At 44.3% G+C, this 21,613-nt stretch overlaps 1 protein-coding gene and 1 pseudogene across 4 annotated transcripts in view; one reads left to right on the forward strand and one right to left on the reverse strand.

The window, feature by feature from the left end:
- Dag1 (dystroglycan 1) overlaps nucleotides 1–21,613 on the reverse strand; it is a 60,614-nt gene that overhangs the window by 27,252 nt on the left and 11,749 nt on the right. The gene's annotated exons all lie outside the window — the stretch shown is intronic.
- Nucleotides 6,400–6,739, forward strand: LOC116907573 (annotated as a pseudogene).

Genomic DNA, 21,613 nt, shown 5'->3' on the forward strand with positions numbered 1-21,613 from the left:
AGTATGTCCTGTTCTGTTTTTGTAAAACTGGCTGATTCTTTGTGGGGGTTGGGGTTGCAGAGGTGTCCTGTGCTAGACAAATGTTCTACCACTGAGCAAGCATGCCTAAGTTCTTACTTCAACAAAGTACAAGAGTTACAGGAAGGTAAGGACTCTAACCCCAGCTACACAGTGGAGCCACCTAGGCAGAGGCTATAAAGTAGATCTGAGAGTCACACCCCAGAGATTCTAATGCCTCTGACTATGAGGTCACAGTTCTCAACACCTATTATTATAAGACCCTACCTTAAAGACATAGCAGATCTGAAATCAAAAGTAGACAGTACACAGAGGGACCCTGAACACAGAGCAAGTCTGCACTGAGAACTCCAAAATGAACTAGCTAAAGAAACAGAAAGAAACTAAACATTGTATGGCAGCATTCAGGAGGCTGAAACAGGATCCCAAGCCTGAGGCCAACCTGAATCTTAGAAAGACCAGCTGTTTTGTTTGGTTGTTTTTAAAGGTTTTTTTACTTATGTGTTTGTGTGCACACCATTATGTGTTTGTGTGTCTGCAGAAGCCTAAAGAAGTCACTGGATCCTCCTGTGTGGTTATAAGCTGCCTAACACGGGTGCTTATAACCAAGCCAGATCTGCTGAAGAACAGCAAGCACTTTTAACCTCTGAGCCACCTAAGAGGTTCTCAACCTGTGGGTCAATGACCCTTTGAAGGTCAAATGACCCCTTCCCAGGGGGTCACACGACAATTCATAACAATAAGAAAATTGCAGTGATAAAGTAACACAAAACAATGGTGGGGTCACCAGAACATGAGGAACTGGATTAAAGGATCACAACATTAGGATATAGCCCCAAAGAACAGCCTTACAAAAACAAAAACAGGCTGGGGATAGTAATGCACAGCATTGATTCCAACACGCCAAAGACCAAAGCAGGTGGATCTCTTTGAGTTAGAGGACAGACTGATCCAAGACAGCCAAGGTTACTGGTAAGTTAAGACTCTGCCTCATAAGCCACTACCCAAAGACTAGACATGGACTGACCCTGGGCTCCAACCTCATAGGTAGCAATGAATAGCCTAGTAAGAGCACCAGTGGAAGGGGAACCCTTGGTCCTGCCAAGACTGCACCCCCAGTGAACGGGATTCTTGGTGGGAGGGTGGTAATGGGGGGAGGATGGGGGGGAAGCCTATATAGAAGGGGAGGGGGAGGGGTAAGGGGGATGTTGGCCTGGAAACCAGGAAGGGGAATAACAATCGAAATGTAAATAAAAGGGGTTGGGGATTTAGCTCAATGGTAGAGCTGCAAGGCCCTGGGTTCAGTTCCCAGCTCCGGAAAAAAAACAAAAACAAAAAACAAAATATAAATAAGAAATACTCAAGTTAATAAAGAAAAAAAAAAGACTGCCTCAAAGAACATACAAACAAACATAAACTGAACCACACTGTGAGACAAACATTACCTTTCCTCAGACTGTAAAAGTGGTGACATATACCAGAATCCCATCATTTTAAAAACAACGGCCTGCAAGACCCAGGTCCACCTGGGCTATATAGTGTGTGGTGTTTGAAGGTGAATGCCTCCCATATGCTCATATACTGGAATGACTGGTCCCCAGTTGGTAGAACTGTCTGAGGAAGGATTAGGAAGCTTGGCCTTGCTATCCAAGATGTGTTATCACTGGGGGTGGGGGGGTGGGGGGGTGTATACTTTGTGGTTTCAAATGCTCAAAACACCCAGTTTTGCTCTCTGCCTCCTACTTGTGGATCAGACCTAAGTTCTCAGCTATTGCCGCAGGGCCATGCCTGCCTGCTTGACGCTCTGCATGATGATCCGGGATTCACTCTCTGAAACTATAAGCAACCACTAAATTAAATGCTTTCTTTTATAAGTTGCTCTGTTCATGGTGTCTCTTCATAATAATAGAAAAGACAGATGAGACTTGTCTCTCTAAAAAAGAAAAAGAAAAAAGAGTGAAGATATTTACAAGTAAGGATTTAAACAAGAGTGCACCTTCTACCTCTCTGACCCCAGTCCTTCCCTAGCAGCCATAGTCCCTTGTTCCACTCAGATTTTGTAGCCTGAACTCAAAATACCTAAAGTTGCTGCCTGAGCCAGCTTTCTCATTAGTCACTCTAAACATCACAGGGCCACTGTGGAACAGACTGAGTGACAGACAAGCCTGTGCAGACTAAGTGCTCCACTGCTTCTTCCAAAGACTGGCTCGTTTGCACTCAATGGCCACCATGAGGAATGTCATGTTCTGAATGTGACACAAGGCTGGCAAGAGACCCAAGTCCTCCTAGCAACCCTGCAAGCAGCTAATGTATCGGGCATGACATTAAGAGCTGAGATCCGCACCAAGAGGCAGAGCTGACTGGAAGCCCAGTTCCCAAGTACACTTGCTAGAGCCAACCACTGATGGTACCACATGGGTCCAGCCGCTCACAACTGCTGCTGTGGATCAAGTCTGTGCGAGTTAGTTTAACTGTTTGACACAACCTAGAATCTTCTAGATTGTCTACACTGGGAATGGTCTTTTTAAGTTAACTGTAGGAAGAACAAGCCCACCCCAAAAGGCAGCATCTTCTAGAAAAAGGATCTTGAAATGAGAGTGGAGAAGTTAAGCTGAGCACAAACAAGTGAACACGCAGCGCTGCTGTACACGCACACTCTTTCTCCGCTCTAGACTGTGGCTGTGATGTGACCAGCTGTCTTGAGCTCCTGCCTTGACTTCCTTGCAATGAGGAACTATAATATGAATTAACTGTACACCAAATTAAGCTTTTCCTCCCTTAAGGTGCTTTTCTTTAGAATATTTTATCACAGCAACAGAAACTAAAAGTCCAAACACTTACTCAGCAGTAATACAGAACTAAACAGGCAGAACCAGCCATCTGTTCAATTCTTTATGTACTCACTGCTCACAGAGCAACTCCAGGCTTCCAATGACACCTGCACTCGGGTGCTTTTCCCCACATGGTCCTTTTCCCTCTTCTGTCTAAAGCCTACAGCCGAACCCACCTTAGGCCTTCTTACTCATCATCCCTCCAAGAGTCCTAACTCAGACAGCTCTGACCGCATGCTGCCTACACATACGAAAGGCATCATCATCTGTAGAGCTGGTTGTATTTCTTTAACCTGTTCTCTCACCCATGTAGACCTCAGCCTCCTAAATACTGCGTCCTCACAAAACCTGCCCAAGGCATCCTCCATGATCTAACTCCTTTTTCTGTGAAATTATCGCAGTAGTCACAGCAGTGGCCAGACTACACCTGTTCAGACAGTCTAATGGTGACACAGTGAAGGTACAAATGAGACATGGTCCTGGACCTACCTCAGAACTGTAAAGGCCATCTGCTCCACTGCCTCAGAGACATCATCCCACCTCCTCTAGTTCCCCACAACAGCGCAGACAGCACAGCTGCACCGAGCTGGGTTTCAGGTACTCCACGGCCCAGAACAAGAGCCTCGCTTCAACACTCAGATCAATCAATCTTTAGCAATCAGCTCACTGGTTCTGAGAATTTCCCATCACTGAAGCAAAGATAAGGTATCTTTAAAGCAGATAAGGCCTGCTTTTATTTGCTTCTAAAGTTCATCTTGGGCCTGAGAAGACGTGTAGTCAAGGCATGAGTGCTTAGTGTGCATGATACCTTGGGTTCAATCCCCAGAACTCAAACCAAGTAAATACCTGGACCAGCAGGCAAAGGTACTTGTCCAACATGACAACAGCCTGGTGTGGTAGTATACGCCTTGAATCCCAGCACTGGGGAGGCAGAGGAAAGAGGAGCTCTGTGAGTTAAAGTCTACACAGAGAACTCCAAAGAAACTCTGCCTCAAAAAAAGACAAAACAAAACAAGAAACCAAACCTGACAGCTCTCAAGTTTGATCCCCAGAAGGCACATGGCAGAAGGGGAAAAATGACTACAGCAAACTTGTCTTCTGATCCCCACATCATGTCATCATGTATGTGCAAAAATACATGTAATAAATGTAAGAACACATAATAAAAATCAAGGACTGGATGTCTACTGGTTGTGAGAGCACATGGTTGTAATCCCAGAACTCAGATGGCTAAGACTCAGGATCTCATGTTGAGACCAGCCTGACTAACACAGTGAGTAGTGAATATGGCTAAGATTCAGTCTTAAAAAAATCAGTTAGATATTCATGAAACTTCTGTATTCAACTGCAACACAACTATTTCTTGTTAAGAGAGCAAGCCAAAAGAGTAAAGCCAGCCTGAAATGCACAAACAGTCAAGCCAAACAACAAAAACAAACCAATCACCAGGGCCAGCAGGATAGATCTGAGTCCAATTCCTGGAACCCACAGTCAAGGTAGAAAACCAACCACTCGGGGTTGGGGATTTAGCTCAGTGGTAGAGCACTTGCCTAGCAAGCGCAAGGCCCTGGGTTCAGTCCCCAGCTCCGAAAAAAAGAAAAAAACAAAAAACGAAAACCAACCACTCACAAGTTATCATTTGGCCTCCACATGCCCCCACCCCATATAAATAAAATAAAAACTTTTTGTTTGTTTGTTTTGTTTTTTTAAGACAGTGTTTCTCTGTGTAGCCCTAGCTGTCCTGGAATTCACTATGTAGACCAGGCTTGCCTCAAACTCAGGAAATTTACCTTCCTCTGCATCCTGAGTTCTGAGATTATGGGATTAAAGGCTTTGACCACCACTGCCTGGATAAAATAAACTTTTAAACAAACAAAACCCTGAAAGGAACATGTGTCATTAAGCTATTGAAATGAATATAAGGAAATCAATAAATATAGAAATAGAACATGGAAAATTCTTTTAAATAAGATGATACTCACTTTATCAAGAAGAAATGACAGATGGGGTTGGGGATTTAGCTCAGTGGTAGAGTGCTTGCCTAGGAAGCGCAAGGCCCTGGGTTCGGTCCCCAGCTCCGGAAAAAAAGAACCAAAAAAAAAAAAAGAAGAAGAAATGACAGAACTGGAAGAATCTAGAAGCATCCTAAGATGCTGAGGCTAAGGATGAAATTCTCATAAGAACAGATTATTTACATTGCTTCAAGTGTTCCTCACCCACATTATTAATCACTATAAATGGAAAAATAGCAACTTTACAAAGGAGGAGAAAACTGTAAGGTATCTCCTCAATCAGAGCTGATGAGGACAAGCTAGCACCCTGTGAGCTACTGTTACTAGATAAACTGAGGAAAGTTTAATTATAAACTATAACTCAGTAACACACAGTGTTGATCAATTCTAATTTCCTGATGTTAGTTGGACATGGTGATATAAACCTATAGTTCCAAAACTCTGGAAGGCTGAGATAGGAAAATCTCAAGCCAAAGGCCAACCAAGGCTACGAAGCAAGTCTGAGGTCAACTTGGCTACACAGCATGATCTTGTCTCAAAATAAAGTGGCTCAAGGATTAGCACTTACTGCTTCTCCAAAGGACCAAAGTTCAGTTCCTAGCACACATGTCAGTAGGCTCACAACTGTGGGCAACTCCAGCTCCAGAGTGTCCTTCTAGCTGACTTCCATAAGCACCTGAACACATATAACACACCTCCCCCTTCCCTTTCACCCCAAATAAAAAATTAAAAATAATTAATCCAAGTATACTGACACATGTCTGTTATACCAACACAGAAGAGGTGGACACATAACAAATCCCTGTCTCACAACTATTTAAAAAGCATTATTTCCTGACTTTGCCATTTGTGGCTAACAGACAAAATTACCCCTATTCTTAGGAAATATACAATTAAGTACTTAGGAATAAAGAGGGGCATCTCCCAATTATTACGCAGTTCAGGGAGAAACAAACTGACAGATAGGAATGAAAGAATGAGATGAGTGCAATGGCTCAGTGGGTACGGAAGCCAAACACCCAGCCTCATGCCCTTACTGCCTGGGATCCAAACAGAAGGGGAGCTGATCCCCAAAGTAGTTCTTGGACATCACCACACCTACACATGTGCACATACACATCACACAAAAACAACTTAAAATGGAGACTGGAGAACAGCACAGTAGTAAGAGTGCCTGCTGCTCCTCCAGAGGACCCAGGTTGGTTTCCCTAGCACCCATGTAGTGGTTTGAGTAAGAATGGCTCCCATAGGCTTATGTATTTGAATTCTTTGTCACCAGGGAATGGCATTATTTAGAAGGATTAGAAGGATGAGGGCATGGCCTTGTATGTATGTATGTATGTCACTGGGGTGGGCTGGGCACATCTCCCTACAGATCTGGATGTAGCTTGCCACCTTTCTGGCTAAACCTCTGAAACTGTAAGCAAGCCCCCAACCCAATGCTTCCTTTTATAAAAGTTGCCTTGGGCAAAAAGGCTAAAGCAACGTGCTTGGAGGCGGGAGTGATCTGCGATCAAAACCTCCACCATGAGCTCCTCAATAAACCCAAGAGTGAGATGACCCCAGAGGATCCGCAGAAGCAGAAGGAGGAATTCAACACAGGTCCCCTCTTGGTGCTCACAGAGTCGGTTAAAAACAACAGCAAGTGCTCATTAACTGTCGCAACAACAAGAAGCTCCTGGGCCAGGAGGCGGCCTTTGACAGGCACTGCAACTCGGTGCTGGAAAATGTGAAGGAGATGTGGACTGAGGTCCCCAAGAGCGGCAAGGGCAAGAAGAAGTCCAAGCCTGTCAACAAGTCCACTACATCTCCAAGATGTTCCTGTGTGGAGACTTGGTCATTGTGGTGCTGTGGAACCCGCTCATCCCCGGCAAGTAAAGTGGAGACGGCCTCCGCCTTCTGAGAGCCTGCTCCCTGCCCGGCCGAGTCCTGCAGAGCCCTGCCCAATGGGCTAGAAATAAAACCTTGGTCTTGATAGAACAGTGGCTAAGACAACCCACATGGAGGCTAGCAACTATCTGTAACTCCAATTGCAGGGGAATCTCTCATCTGGCCTCCACAGGCACCAGGCATGAACGTGGTACACAGATATGCTGGCAAAACCACCATACACCAAAAATAATAGATAGATAAATAGATTGATAGATAGATAGATAGACAGACAGACAGACAGATAGATAGATTAATTATTAAAAAAATAACATGGGGCTGGAGAGATGGCTAAGTGGTTAAGAGCACTGACTGTTCTTCCTGAGGTCCTGAGTTCAAATCCCAGCAACCACATAGTGGCTCACAACCATCTGTAATGGGATCTGATGCCCTCTTCTGGTGTGTCTGAAGACAGCTACAGTGTACTCATATACAATAAAATAAAAATCTTTAAAAAAAAAAAATAACATGCCTTTAATCCCAGCATTCAGGAGGCAGAGGCAGATCAATCTTTTTAAGTTCGAGGCCAGCCTAGTCTACATAGCAAATTCCAGGCCAGTCAGAGATCCATAGTGAGAATCTATCCAAAAAAAAAAAAAAAAAGGAAAAGCCCAGAATAACAAAGCGAAACACCTGACACCCCTCTCTTGGCTTCCGTATGGTTCAAGTCCACCTCCCTGCCCCCCAAATATCTATGAAGTAGGTCTACAGGGGAGCTATGTAAATTGAGGCAGCCTGTACAACACCTTACTGAACTAATTGAGATGTGAGCACTTGTCCGCTACAGTTCCTAGGAACCACCCCCAGACAGCCCTGTTAAAAACACAGACCCTTGGGTTGGGGATTTAGCTCAGTGGTAGAGCGCTTGCCTAGGAAGCGCAAGGCCCTGGGTTCGGTCCCCAGCTCCGAAAAAAAGAACCAAAAAAAAAAAAACACAGACCCAACAGGTCCCGAAACCCTCCAAGTTTGTGAAAAGAAGTTGGGGTATTTTATCAACATTTTCCCCTGGAAACACTACAAACACTGTTAGTGATTCCGCTAGGCTTCTCTCAGGGACCTAGCAACCACGTATGTCATCACCCGCAGCCACCACCAGGTGCTCCAGGTGCGTATAGAAGGACTGCCCACCACTCAGGCTCTCTGTTCCCTCACGTTCCCAGTCAACTCACTCGCTCCTTTACTCCTTACTTCTTCCTTCCTCTTCCTCCTCTTCCTCCTCCCCTTTCCCCCCTCCCTCCCTCCTTCTCTCCCTCCTTCCCTCCCTCCCTGTCCTTCTCTGTCCCCTCTTCTCTACCCTCATGGCTCTGCTCTGTCTGTCTGTCTGCCTGTCTACATGTCTACTCATCTGCCTCCACTTCTCCATGCCCTCACTCCCCTCCCTTCTCCCAAATAAACCCCCTTATACCAGATCTGTTACATGGTGTAATTTCTTGGGGGGACACTTGGCACAGGCCCATCTGGCACCTCTCACCACATTTATTTTATAACAAATGCAACTTACACACAAAAAAGAATTTTGTTTATTTCAAACATGTCTTGGGTTACAATGGAAGAAAATGTCACCCTGGGGCCTGAAATGACTACATTGAGCTATGCTTGCTTTAGATTAAAAATAGCTGCATCTTCCCTTCCCAGGAATCTTCCCACCTAGACGAAAACACCCAGCCAGGGCCACTATGTCACAAAGCTGAAAGGCCCGGAGCTCCAGGGAGATCAAGTCAAGCAGCCTTTGCCAGTGCCAGGTCCCTGCTATCCCAGGGGATAGCCTCACAATGACTCATGCTGTGGCTGGCTCTGACTTTTTCCATGGCTTGCCTGGAACTCACTTTGTATATAGCCCAGGCTGGTGTTAAATTCATAGCAATCCTCCAAGCCTCTACCTCCCAAATATTTTTGAGACAAGATCTCATGCAGCTTGGGCTAGCCTTAGACTTGCTACAGGGTAGAAAGTGAGGAGCTCACCCGCCATCACCAGTCACTCTCCAGCACACTGTAATAGGTATGGACCGTCACACGTTAGCTTCACTCAGTGCTAGGGACTGATGACGGGGCTTTGGGCTTTGTTTTGTCTCTCTTGTTTTTTGAGGCAAAGCCTCATTCAGCCTAGACTGGCTCTAGGTGAACTATGATAGGTAAGGCTGGCCTTCAATTTCTTTTTTTTTTTTTTTTTGGTTCTTTTTTTCGGAGCTGGGGATCGAACCCAGGGCCTTGCGCTTCCTAGGCAAGCGCTCCACCACTGAGCTAAATCCCCAACCCCTGGCCTTCAATTTCTAAATCCTCCTGCCTCAACTTCCTACACACTGGGTGGTTTCCACCACCACATTTGTATCCTCTTTGACTTAATGTAAAAAAAAAAAAGTAATAAAAGAAATTTACACAGAAAAAACAAATTCCAAGAACTATAAGCAAAAGTGGAAAAGGGAAGGGAAGGGAGAGCCTAGGAATGACCGGCAGGTGAAGGTGCCACCAAACCAGATAGCCTGAGCTGGACCCCTGGAGTCCACAGGGTAAAAGGAGCCAACTCACTCCATGGGTTATGCTCTGATCATACACTCATACACATACATGTGTATACATACACTCACACACATGCATGTGTATACACACACTCATACACATACATGTGTATACACATACATGTGTGTATACACACACACACACACACACACACACACACACACACACACACAAATGTTCACATAAAAAAATGTTTAAGAATCTTGTAAGGATAAAACACAGGCCTCCTTTCTAGGCCCCTCCCTCGGTAAGGGCTAGGTTTCTTCAGCGTGCCTCCCCGCATAACAAGCAATCTCTCTTGCTGCATCATTATTTTTGGTGAGAGGGTCCCAGGCTGGCCTAAGATGCTCAGCAATCCTTTTGCCTGAACTTCCCATGTAGTGGATTACAAACCAAATCCAGCTCCTTTTTCCTTCGATTGCTTGGTTGGCTGGTCAGTTTGGTTTTGTTTTGACCAGGCTGGCCTTACACTCGCAGGGATCTCCCTGCCACTGAATGCTGGTATTAAAGGCATCCACCATCTTGCCTGGTTTTTTAATATCATTCTCAAAGCTCAGTCATATACTTCATAACTATTCCTTTGCATGTGTGTGTGCATTGACTAAGGGCTTAAGAACCCTGCACTGTGTTCTCAAGTAACCTCTCATACACATTCCTGCACTCTATAGACACATCTGAAGAAAAAAATCCTAGATATGAGACTGACAGACTGACAAAATGGCTTTCAATTCATACTCCACCTAAGGATTTAAGTTATTTTCCTCTTACTCTTACTGGTATTAAGTTACTGTCGGGCTGGAGAGATGGCTCAGCGGTTAAGAGCACCTGACTCCTCTTCCAGAGGTCCTGAGTTCAATTCCCAGCAACCACATGGTGGCTCACAACCATCTGTAAAGAGATCTGATGCCCTCTTCTGGTGTATCTGAAGACAGCTACAGTGTACTTATATATAATAAATAAATAAATCTTTAAAAAAAAAAAAAAAAGTTACTGTCAAACACTTCAATAATTTGAACAGGAGGGGTCTGGCGAGATGGCTCAGCGGTTAAGAGCACTGACTGCTCTTCCAGAGGTCCTGAGTTCAATTCCCAGCAACTACAGGGTGGCTCACAACCATCTGTAATGGGATCTGATGCCCTCTTCTGGTGTGTCTGAGGACAGCTACAGAGTACTCATATACATAAAATAAATAAATCTTTAAAAAAAAATAATTTGAACAGGAAAAAAAGAGTGAGACAGAAGTCGACCTTCTCACATCGCTTGATTAAAGAGCATCGTAATTCAGACTCAAAGTGATGGGTCTTAACTGTTATGAGAACATGGGAGGGAGAGTTTCCAAACAACTAGTGAATGAAAACATGCCACTGCTTTTCTAGCCAAACTTGACTACCTCAAAGGAAAATTTCTACAGAGAATGTATGGGCTGACTAATTACTCCAAATAATACTTCTGTGGTGCTCTTTGCTTCTGTGGTTGCTTCCCTGTGTCGTACCCTCCAAGCCAGCCCTAGAAACTGAGATACCCTGCAGCCCAACCCCAGAACAACTCCAAGCTCAGAGCAGCAGGTACAGGAGAGAAAAGCCAGAGGCTGATTCTGAGCTCACGTATGTATCTACTCTTCACAATGTAGGCTCACTGCTCCAAACCAGCCCCTCTACCAAAGCCTGTCTCCAAACCTCTAAGTTTGCTGTGTTATCCTCCAAATGACAGGCAAGCTCTAGAAGAATGTGAGAAGCCAGTTTTCCCAGAGAACTGTACTCTCCAGGATCCTGGGAGACTGGGTAAACCCTCAGGTCAGAGCACAGAGAAGTATTTACAACTCCATACTAGTCTACTTCCACTCCTGGGCTTTCCTTCGGACCAGCATAATTTTGTACATGAACAATTAACCCCAAGAAACTGGTGCCCACAATAGCTTCTGACACTCCCACCATCAAAGCACAAAAAATACCAAAGGCACATACATTAATGGTTTATGCTTCATTTTAAAATAGTGGCATCTGGTGCTAGAGAGATGGCTCGACAGTTAAGAAGAGCACTGACTGCTCTTTCAGAGGACCTACATGGTCCCAGCACCCACATAGCAGCTTACAACTGTCTGTAACTCCAAGATCTGATACCCTCACACAAACACACATGCAGACAAAACACCAAAGCAAATAATAACAACAACAACGAATAAAATAAATGGAAACAGTGGCATCAATAAAAATCATCTACCCCTGGGTACACAGATTTGGTGAAGCTTCCTTAGGTTCTCAAAGCCTATAGAATGAAATAAAAACTCTGGCCTAGCTTAAACAGAGGCTGGGGAGCTGCAGTCTACAGCTTCCCACCTGAGACAAGGGCAAGTTCTCCCCTCCACCTGCTTTGCCACCTCTAGTAACAAACTTTGGTGTGGTTCTGAGCTAATCAAGCAACTGTTTCTTTTTTAAAAAATATTTATTGATTTATTATATATGAGTACTGTAGCTGTCTTCAGACACACCAGAAGAGGGCATCAGATCTCATTACAGTTGGTTGTGAGCCACCATGTGGTTGCTGGGAATTGAACTCAGGACCTCTGGAAGAGCAGCCAGTGCTCTTAACCAGCAATTGTTTCAATACAGAGAGGATTTACCACTTGACTCACTACCCTATCTGCTGCTAGAGTCCTCTTCAGCCTTTTTCCAGCACAGCCCACAGCTCCCCGACTGAAATTCTTTACATTCTTCTCCCTGAATGTCAACTCTCTGAAAACTTTGGTTAAAATCCAGAAAACAAAAACTAAGTGCTGAGAATTTAGTTGGGCAATAAAGAACTCCATCAAGACCTGAAGCAGGAAGGTAGTCTCGCTCCATTAAATCAGGAGCACCTAGTCAAAGTCAGAGGTAGAACATGTACTTAACATAAACATAAATCTATGGGACCAATTCACCACATCACCAAAGAAGAAAGAAGTCAGAGATGGTGACACATTAGTGAATCCTAGCACTTGGGAGGCAGTGACCTCTGAGTTCAAGTGCAGCCTGTTCAACAGAGCAAGTTCTTAGCCAGCCAGGACTACAGAGTAAGAAACTATCTCAAAACAACAATGACCACCACCAACCCAGGTGTTTCCTAGGACATACATGAAGTTTCAATGACCTGACATCGGAATCTTGTAGGGGGCTGACAAGGTGGCTCAGTATACATAGACAGGCACACAATAAATAAAAATAATAATTTTTAATTATTGAAGTATAAAATAAATGAACATTTAAATGTGTAAATTAACTGTAAAGTACAGACTGCATATACATGCTAGGTGACCAGCCTGTAAGGCAAGTCTCTATACACACAAGTTCAGACCAGCAAATCAATCCATGCCCACCATCCCACGGACACCAACCACTATGTTAGAGACTGACCACCTAGTTGAGGGGTAGCTATAAATAGAGACTGAATTCTGGTCATTCTCACTTTTCCACTTCCTTTTGGTAAAGCTATCCCCTACACGAGGAAACAGGAAACCCTCTAAAAAATCCCTGGAACTCAGAAAAGTCTGTAATAATAATAAGAGGCTCTAAGATAGCAAACATAAGTGACAACCTCTCATTTTACTGACAAAGTGTAGGCTTCCCATGCAGGAGCAACTGAGAACTAAGAACCTATATCCTAACCCTCAAACTTAAACCAATCAGAACACCACTTAAACGGAAGGAAAAAGAAGAGAGCAGAGGAGATAAGACTGGGGGCAGACACAGACACCAGAGAAGCTGGAAGTCAAGGGGAAAGAGCACTATGAAGAAAGGGGGAGGGGTCAAGAGAAGGACTGTGCTGTGTATGACACAACACTGTCAATCAGCCACAAAAGGCATGGAGAGTTTTACTCTGATAATGTCTGTCACACCCATGCTAGGTCTGACCAAACAGACGACCGGTCTGACAAAGCCGGCCTCCACTCAGGCCTCACACCCTTGCACAGAAGCAGTGTTCCAGACACCTGTCAGGAGGAAAGTATACAACAACAAGAAGGGAAAAGAACAGGCCAGCCACACAGGAGGAGGAGACACAGCTGTGCTCCCGCCCCACTGCACCAAAGGAACCAAACCTGACACTGAAGGCGCAGCACCCAGCAGCCAGTTCAAAGAAGTAACAAAGAACTACTCTGAGGTACAATTTCTTAAATCCAGGCTGCAGACCTTCGGGCTCAAGTTCTTCAGCAAATTAAAGAGAAGAGGAGAAGAACTACAGAGGGGAAGAACAGAAGAAGATAAAACTATAGATTAGAGAGACCTTAGAAAAGCACAACCAATTAAATAAAAGGCAGACAGGTTAGAACTACAATGCCCAACAATGCACCGTCTCAATAATATTTTGTAGCCAGGTGTGGTGGTGCACACCTTTAATCTGAGCACACAAGCAGCAGAGGTGGGTGGATCTCTGAGGGCTTCAACAGTCTGGTCTACTTACCCAGCACAAGTGACAAGGAGGATCACAAATTTAAGACTAGCCTTTGTTCCAGAGATCCCGCCTCCAAAGACAGAACATGGGTCTAGAGAGATAGCTTAGCAGTAAAGAGCATTTGTTACTCTTGCAGATCACCTGGGTTCAATTCCCAACATCCACAGGATGGCTCGTAACTGTCCATAGCTCCAGTTCCAAGAGATCTAATATCCTCGTCGGACCTCTGCAGGCACCAAGCAATAGCTACATGTATAATGTATAAAAATAAAATAATTTAAAAGTTTAAAAACAAAAACAGGGCCTGTGAGAGAGCTCAGTCAGTAAAGATGCTTGCTGCCAAGACCGATGACTTAAATTGGTTCCTGGGACCCACCTGATAGAAGGATGTCCCACAAGTTGTCTTCTAACTGGCACGTGTATATTATGGCACACACACCCACATACAGTAAGTGGATGAAAACACAAAGTTGAAGTAAACTTAAAGCACAGCCCAGAAAAATCTTTTAGTTAGCCAAAACAGCCAAGCCAGGGAGGTGAATAGAGTAGGTGGCCTCTCAGACAATAAGGATGGGGAGTTCACCATTAGAGAAATCCCAGTGGTCACTTGCTCAAGTCCCACTCTCCCAACAGCTACTGGCTATCAAGATGATATTGTGACTATAACCAACCGCCCGGATGCTTTATTCATGTCTTAACTGACTTCCAGGGACGGGCAAATGTTTTTTGTTTCATTAACTGGATGCTCAAAAAACAGAACTCAGTGGGTAAAGGTGCTTGCTGCCAGGCCCAACAAGTACAAGTCAACCCTCAGATTGAATTTCCACACAGTAGAAAGAGAATTGACCCCTAGATTTCCTTCACCTCCACACATGCACATGGCAAGTGAATGCACGTGCACACATGTGCGCACACACAGAAGTAAGTGTAATGTGAAAATTCTCAGGAGCTAGAGAGATGGCTCAGTGGTTAAGAGCTTGTTCTTCAAAAGGACCTACGTTAAATTCCAGCATCTACACCAGACAGCTTACAACTTTCTATAACTCCATCTCTAGAGGGTCTGACTCCTCTGGCCTCTGCAAGCTCCTTCATTCATAACAACTACACACTCATACTTACACACATTTAAAGTGATAAAAATAAATCTTTAAAAAAAATTATCTGGGTTGGGAATTTAGCTCAGTGGTAGAGCGCAAGGTCCTGGGTTCGGTCCCCAGCTCCGAAAACAAAACAAAACAAAACAAAACAAAACAAAACAAAACAAAACATTATCCTGGGGCTGGAGAGATGGCTCAGAGGTTAAGAGCACTGACTGCTCTTCCAGAGGTCCTGAGTTCAATTCCCAGCAACCACATGGAGGCTCACAACCATCTGTAATGGGATCTGATGCCCTCTTCTGGTGTGTCTGAAGACAGCTACAATGTTATTCATGTGCATTAAATATTTTTAAAAAGAGAGAAACAGTTTAAAAAAAAATCATCCTGTCTCCTTCCACTGCATATTCTCCCAACTCCGCCAGCACACCCATTTTAATGCTTTCTTGAGAAAGCTCAGCAGCACTGTCTATTAGACACTAGCAATTCTCAACCACGGGTCAGTCTAACTTCACTGTCTCATTTCCCTCAAGAAACAGCTCTATCGGGGTTGGGGATTTAGCTCAGTGGCCCTGGGTTCGGTCCCCAGCTCCGAAAAAAAAAGAAAAGAAAAAAGAAACAGCTCTATCCGCTGCGTCATAACTCAAAGCTGACAATGTCTCTACACCCTTCTGAGTCCCATTGCTGGCCTCTAGTCACCACACTTCACTGTCCCCACACAGACCCTCCCAGCAGTCTAATCCCTCCAAGTCTAGGGGTTAAGAGCAAATACCCAAAGTTCTTCCACTCACTCTGAGTTGTCTTCTCTCCCCTCCTTTTAGCAATGTTTTCATTTCTAACCTGGCTCTCACCTCTTTCCAAGGCTTCTCAAATTATCTCCCACACTCACACCTTCTTTTATCCAAATCACAACCAAACCAAGGGGCTTCCACGGCCCACTCTGACCAGGCACCGGAACACCGCTCCACTGCCTGCGGCCCCGTATCAGGATCACGGATTATCTATACAAGCCAGGCACATCACTATGTCCCAAAACGTGAATCTGGCTTTGAAAATAATCTAAACTTCTGCTCCTCCATTCTCCAGGGCCCTCTCCCTGAACTCTCTCTCTCTCACAGAACCTTCTAGGAGGCCTTAGCCCGCCAACCTATTTTATAATACAGGAACCAGAAATACACACAGCCTGGATGGAGTCACTTGTCGGGCCACATCTTATCCCTAATCTAGTCTTCTTAAAAATATCAACTAGGGGAGATCGTCCTTCCTTCTCCTCTGTCTAAAGACAAGCGAAGAACCACCATCTACCCTTGCCGACTGCACATGCATAGAGAAAATGCTGTGAATACAAGCCATACTCAGGAGCTGAGAACTCATCAAGAGGTGAACGGCATTTATTGCTCTTGCAGAGGACCCATCCACATGGCTGCTCACAACCTTCTGTTATTCCAGTTCCAAGGGATCTGAAGCGCTCTTATATAAGACCTTCCCTCGAACCAGATACTAACATGGCTCACATATATAAAATGATAAAATAATAAATAAGCAAATAAATAAATAAATGATTGGGGGGGGGTGATAAAGGTTTCTCTGTGAAATAGCCCTGGCTGTCCTCGAACTCATTTCGTAGATTAGGATAGTCTCAAATTGACAAAAGATCCACTAGCCTCTGCCTCCTGAGAGCTAGGATTAAGAGTGTGCAGCATCATGCCTAGCTCAATCAAAAGTAAATAAATAAATAAGATAAAATAAATTTTTCTTATGTTTTTTTGAGACCGAGTTTCTCTGTGTAGCTGGCTGTCCTTCAACTAGCTCTATACATCAGGCTGGTTTCTAATTCAGAGATCCACCTGCCTCCTCCCCCCAAGTTTTGGATTTGTAACAACTCCTACAAGTCACCCTTTGACCTCCACACACTTAGCATGTGTATGCAAGTATATACACACAACGAGATAAAAAAAAATCTTTAAAGTTTTTAAAAATATAGTTGCAGCTGGGCACAATACCCCACACTAATAATCCCAAATGTGGAAAGCAAAGCAGGAGATCATGGGCTTAATTAAGGTCTACAACAGAAACACTGTCTCCAAAAATTAGCACATGGAACCTAAGGTAGCTGAAACAGGAGCACTGTGGGCTCAAGGCCAGCCTGGGCTACACAGTGAGATTCTGTTTCAAAACAAGAAAGTATACACAAAATATAAATAATCTTAACCCCATTAAGAGCACTGATTGCTGTTCCAGGTCCTGGATTCAATTCCCAGCAACCACATGGTGGCTCACAACCATCTGTAATGGGATCTGATGCCCTCTTCTGGTGTGTCTGAAGACAGCTACAGTGTACAGCAATATTTAATAAATAAATATTAATCCAGTCACCACTCATGTGACATATCTATGCCTGACACATTAGCATAGAGACTCCCACAGCCTAGCTAAGGAACACGGATATCCTGCTTTTCCTACCTTAGATCCAAATCTGATATAAAGCTACCAAGATTAATGATCACTCCACAAAAGCAAGGAGTTTGTGTTACAGCGTCCGTGGTAAACATGGACTTCCTTCACTCAGGGTTTCTTCATTTGGGTTGGTGACAGGGATTCACCTAGGGCCATGTCCATGCTAATTAAGCATCCTCTCTGATCACCCTTAGCCACAGGGTCTAGGTATGGATATTTTTTTCTGGGACCAAGCTGCCTTGTCCCTTGATCATTTCTGTTCCTAACCCTCAGCCACTGTATCTCTCAGGGAGACAAATGTATGGTGTATACTGTGATTTCCGTAAGTAGACAGAGGCATCAACTCCCCAGCCCTCAGGAGCACTGGCTTCAGTCAGATAAATCTGTGTTTTACAGACCCCGTAAAGAGGGGATAAGCAGGCTAAGATAGGACAGAGGAATAGGTGCACTAAACTTAAGTACTGAAAAGAAGCACTGTGGGCTTAGGACTGGTGTGCTAGCACATGCCTTTAACACCAGCACTCAGGAAACGGACGTAGATTGAGCCTTGTGAGGTCTAGGCAAGACTGATCTACATAGTAAGTTCCAGGGCAGCCAGGGCTACAGACAAACCCTATCTTAACACAAAAACACAAAAAACAGGAGGGAGGCTGTGATATAAAGTCAATCGTTTTTTAAAAAATTACATTAAAAAAAATAAAGACTTTACCTGTATGAATGTTTTACCTGCATGTATGTCTTGTCCTAACGAAGGTCAGAAAAGGGCTTTGGATCCCCTAGAACTGAGTTACAGATGGTGTAAACCACCATGTGGGTGCTGGGAGTCAAACCAGATACTCTGTAAAAGCTAAATGCTCTTGACCACTGACCTGTCTTTCTACCTCCAATCTACAATTTTTATTAGATATCAAACTCATAGTTTACACCAAAATAAAAAAGGGGCAGATATCAAGTGCCAATGATCAGCCCACACCAGGTGCCATTCACACTGCTCGCTGGACATCTGTGTCCTCTGCAGCCGACTGAGATTGCACTGTAGCCGTCTGACAGAGAAAGAAAGGCAAAGGTCTCACCTGAGGTCAGAAGGAGAACCTTAGGGTCTATTTGGAAGACCCCTTCCTCACTCAGGTCTCCCCTGCTAAGGACAGTTATCACTGTCCACCATTATCACACTCTTGCCAAAAATCTTGCCTGTCTTGCTCAACAGCAGAACCCTTGCTACATAGATAAACCTAATCCCTGAAAAGTCATGACTGAGTCGCCACACCACCAATCCCTGTGCAGAAGATCCCTCCCTTAAAACCCTTCTTACAACCGGCGCTAGCCAACTTAGCTCAGAGTGGTATGTACATTTTATTCCTTCATTTGACAAAAATGATGTGGTGCTTTGAATTCTAAACAGACAGAGAAACGACACAGTGCTCAGGCAGAGGGGAAAAGGGGTTGAGTTGGACTAGAACAGCTGAGGGTGCATCTCATGGCTAAAACCCTTGCCTAGGAAAGAGAGGACAGGAACGGAGAGGAGACAGAGCAGAGGAGATGTACAGGGAAGAGAAAAGAACAGACCATTCCGAAGCCTACGCACGCACCAGGTATCTGCCATCATAGAGAAAGCAGACCATTCCGCCCTCTGGACCCTCCCCTCATGCTCACCTCCCCTCACAAACCCTGTACCACACAATGGTCACACAACTAACGACTAGGTCTCTTCATGTAGTCATCAATCCTAGAAACACACAACACAACACAACACACACACACACACACACACACACACACACACACACACACACACGGGGGTGGGGGTAGAGGAAGGGAGGGAGAAGAGGAGAGGGACAGACTGACTCAAACTCACACATTTCCCCAGGGACACCAGTGGCCTAGAGTCAGGAATAGAAGTGACTAAGGCAAGCTGACCTCAGGGAAAAAGCAACTATAACCAGAACAAACCTATTTTTACAGAAACCTGGGGCTAAAGGTATAACTCAGTGGTAAGGTATATGCTCAAATTAACACGTATACAGTTCTGGGTTCAATCTCCAGCATCAAAACAGAAAAAACAAAATTGTTAAAAGTCTCTTACCTACCAGCAAGACTAGCATCAACATCTTCAGTTAAGTTTGAGCAGCAATAAAAATTAAAATAAGTAGGGGTTAGAGAGATGGCTCTGTGGTTAAGAGCCTCTTCCAGAGGTCCTGAGTTCAATTCCCAGCAACCGCATGGTGGCTTACAACCATTGTAATGGGATCTGATGCCCTCTTCTGGTGTGTCTGAAGACAGCAACAATGTACTCATACATAAAATAAATAAATCTTTTAAGAAAATCAAAATAAGTAAATAAATAGATTTAAGTGTGCAATTTCATTCACAAACTAACCAATTCTATGTGTTAGGAAGTCATACGGACCAACCTCCTGTGGTTAGGTACTCGGCCACCCTTAGAAATAGCAGGGCCCCCCTCTCTAAATATGGCCTCAGATCTGCTACAAGGCTCAGGCTCACAAGAGGTTCACAAGAATGTTTATCAAGAAGCTGGGCATGATAGCACATGCCTTTAATCCTAGCACTCAGGAGGCAGACACAGGTGGATCTCTGAGTTTGAGACCAGCTGGTCTACAGAGCTTGTTCCAGGACAGTCAGAGATACAAAAAGAAACCCTGTCTTGAGACAAACAAACACAAGTTATGAGGGGGTAACTCTGGTAGAGTGATTGCTTAGCTTAGCACAGGGAAGTCCCTGGACCTGAACCCTCAGTACCTCAAATTAAAGCATGACATAAACTAAGTGTGACTTTCTACTCCAGCACTCAGAAGGCAGGAGGATTTCAAGGTGAAGGATAGCCTAAACTACAAAGTAAGGCCATATCTCAAAAAACAAAACAAAAAAAAAAAAAAAAAAACAAACAAAAAATGACAAAATATCAGAGTTCAGACCCAAGGCCAAAGTATAAGCATCACGTTCCAGAGCCCTCAACAGCAATACAGCATGGTAAGGCAGGCCTCACCCAACACCCAGTTCCTACAGCAGCCCAGACACAGAAGCCACAGAAAAGCTGACACTGAGAAGGAGGGCTGTGCCTTGGGCACAGCCCACAATAGACTCTATTATCCCTGGAGCCCATGACAGGATGGAAGACTGGGAGGCCAGGACATTCCTCCACCCCCTCACACCAGAGGGAAAGGGCACTTTTCAGAAGCCTAAACAGGAAGTAAGTCATTTTCTTCAGCTGTTAAGATCAGAGATGACCCCTCCTCTTAAAAGAAAAAAAGAAAAGGTGACCTGAAATACTATCAATTAACTCAGGTAAAAACTAGATGGCCACAGGGGTCCTCCCTGTAGTCAAGCAATGACAACTAGAAGGGAAATAACACTAAGGGCTTTGAGAATACAGGTCACCCACAAGCCCTGTCAGTTCGAGGAAGGCAGTGAGAGCAGAACAATCAGCTTCTGCTAAAGATTTCCTCCCGTTCCAAGGAGTTCAGTCATTCTCTCACCCCAGCTCCCCTTGAGTCAGAATTTCATGCTGTACCCTCAGCTCACCAATCATGTCTTCAGACTGGCATGCTCAAGTGTTGGGGTCTACACAGACTGGTCTACCACTCAGTGTTGCAGGTGTGCATTTACTCTCCTAGTAAGCACTGTGATCTTCCCCAGGTGGGCAGAAGCAACAGCTGGAGGCACAAACCCAGGACAGGAACGGGTGAGGCGGGAACCCTACTCTCTTATCTATTTGTGACTTTAACGGATTCTATTTTTAGATCTTTAATAAAGAGCCTCTTCTACTCTCCTACCAAATTTTCCCATTCAGGCAATTCACTCTTTCCAACACTGCTCAGAGATCTAAAAATGGGATACTTAACAATCAACTTTCTCTCCCCTAAACCCAGAATCTAACCATACTCAAGAGGTATTCAGGCAGGACTCTCCTTTAGCAAGGCTACCTGACTTGAGACACAGAACATTTATAGTGATGAGAATTTGTTCTACATAATATTCAGTAATAAATTAGAGCCCAAAAAGCCAGGCATTGTGGTACATGCCTTTAATCCCAGCACTCAGGAGTCAAAGGCAGGAAGATTTCTGGGTTGAAGGCCAATCAGACATCCAGACATCCAGAGCTATACAGAGAAGCCTTATCTCGACACATCCCTCCCCGCCACAAAAAAAAAATTAGTGTATTAAAAAAAATGTTCAAGGTTCCAATTAATATTTAAATTTTTAAAATGCCATTTAGAATTTGATTGTTTTCTACATCACTTGGCAAAAATTTTTTGGAGGCCAGGTATGAAATCCTATAAAGATTTTGTTTATTTTAATAACTTGTATGGGG

The sequence above is a fragment of the Rattus rattus genome, chromosome 8 (genome assembly GCF_011064425.1).
Source record: "Rattus rattus isolate New Zealand chromosome 8, Rrattus_CSIRO_v1, whole genome shotgun sequence".
NCBI lineage: Eukaryota > Metazoa > Chordata > Mammalia > Rodentia > Muridae > Rattus > Rattus rattus.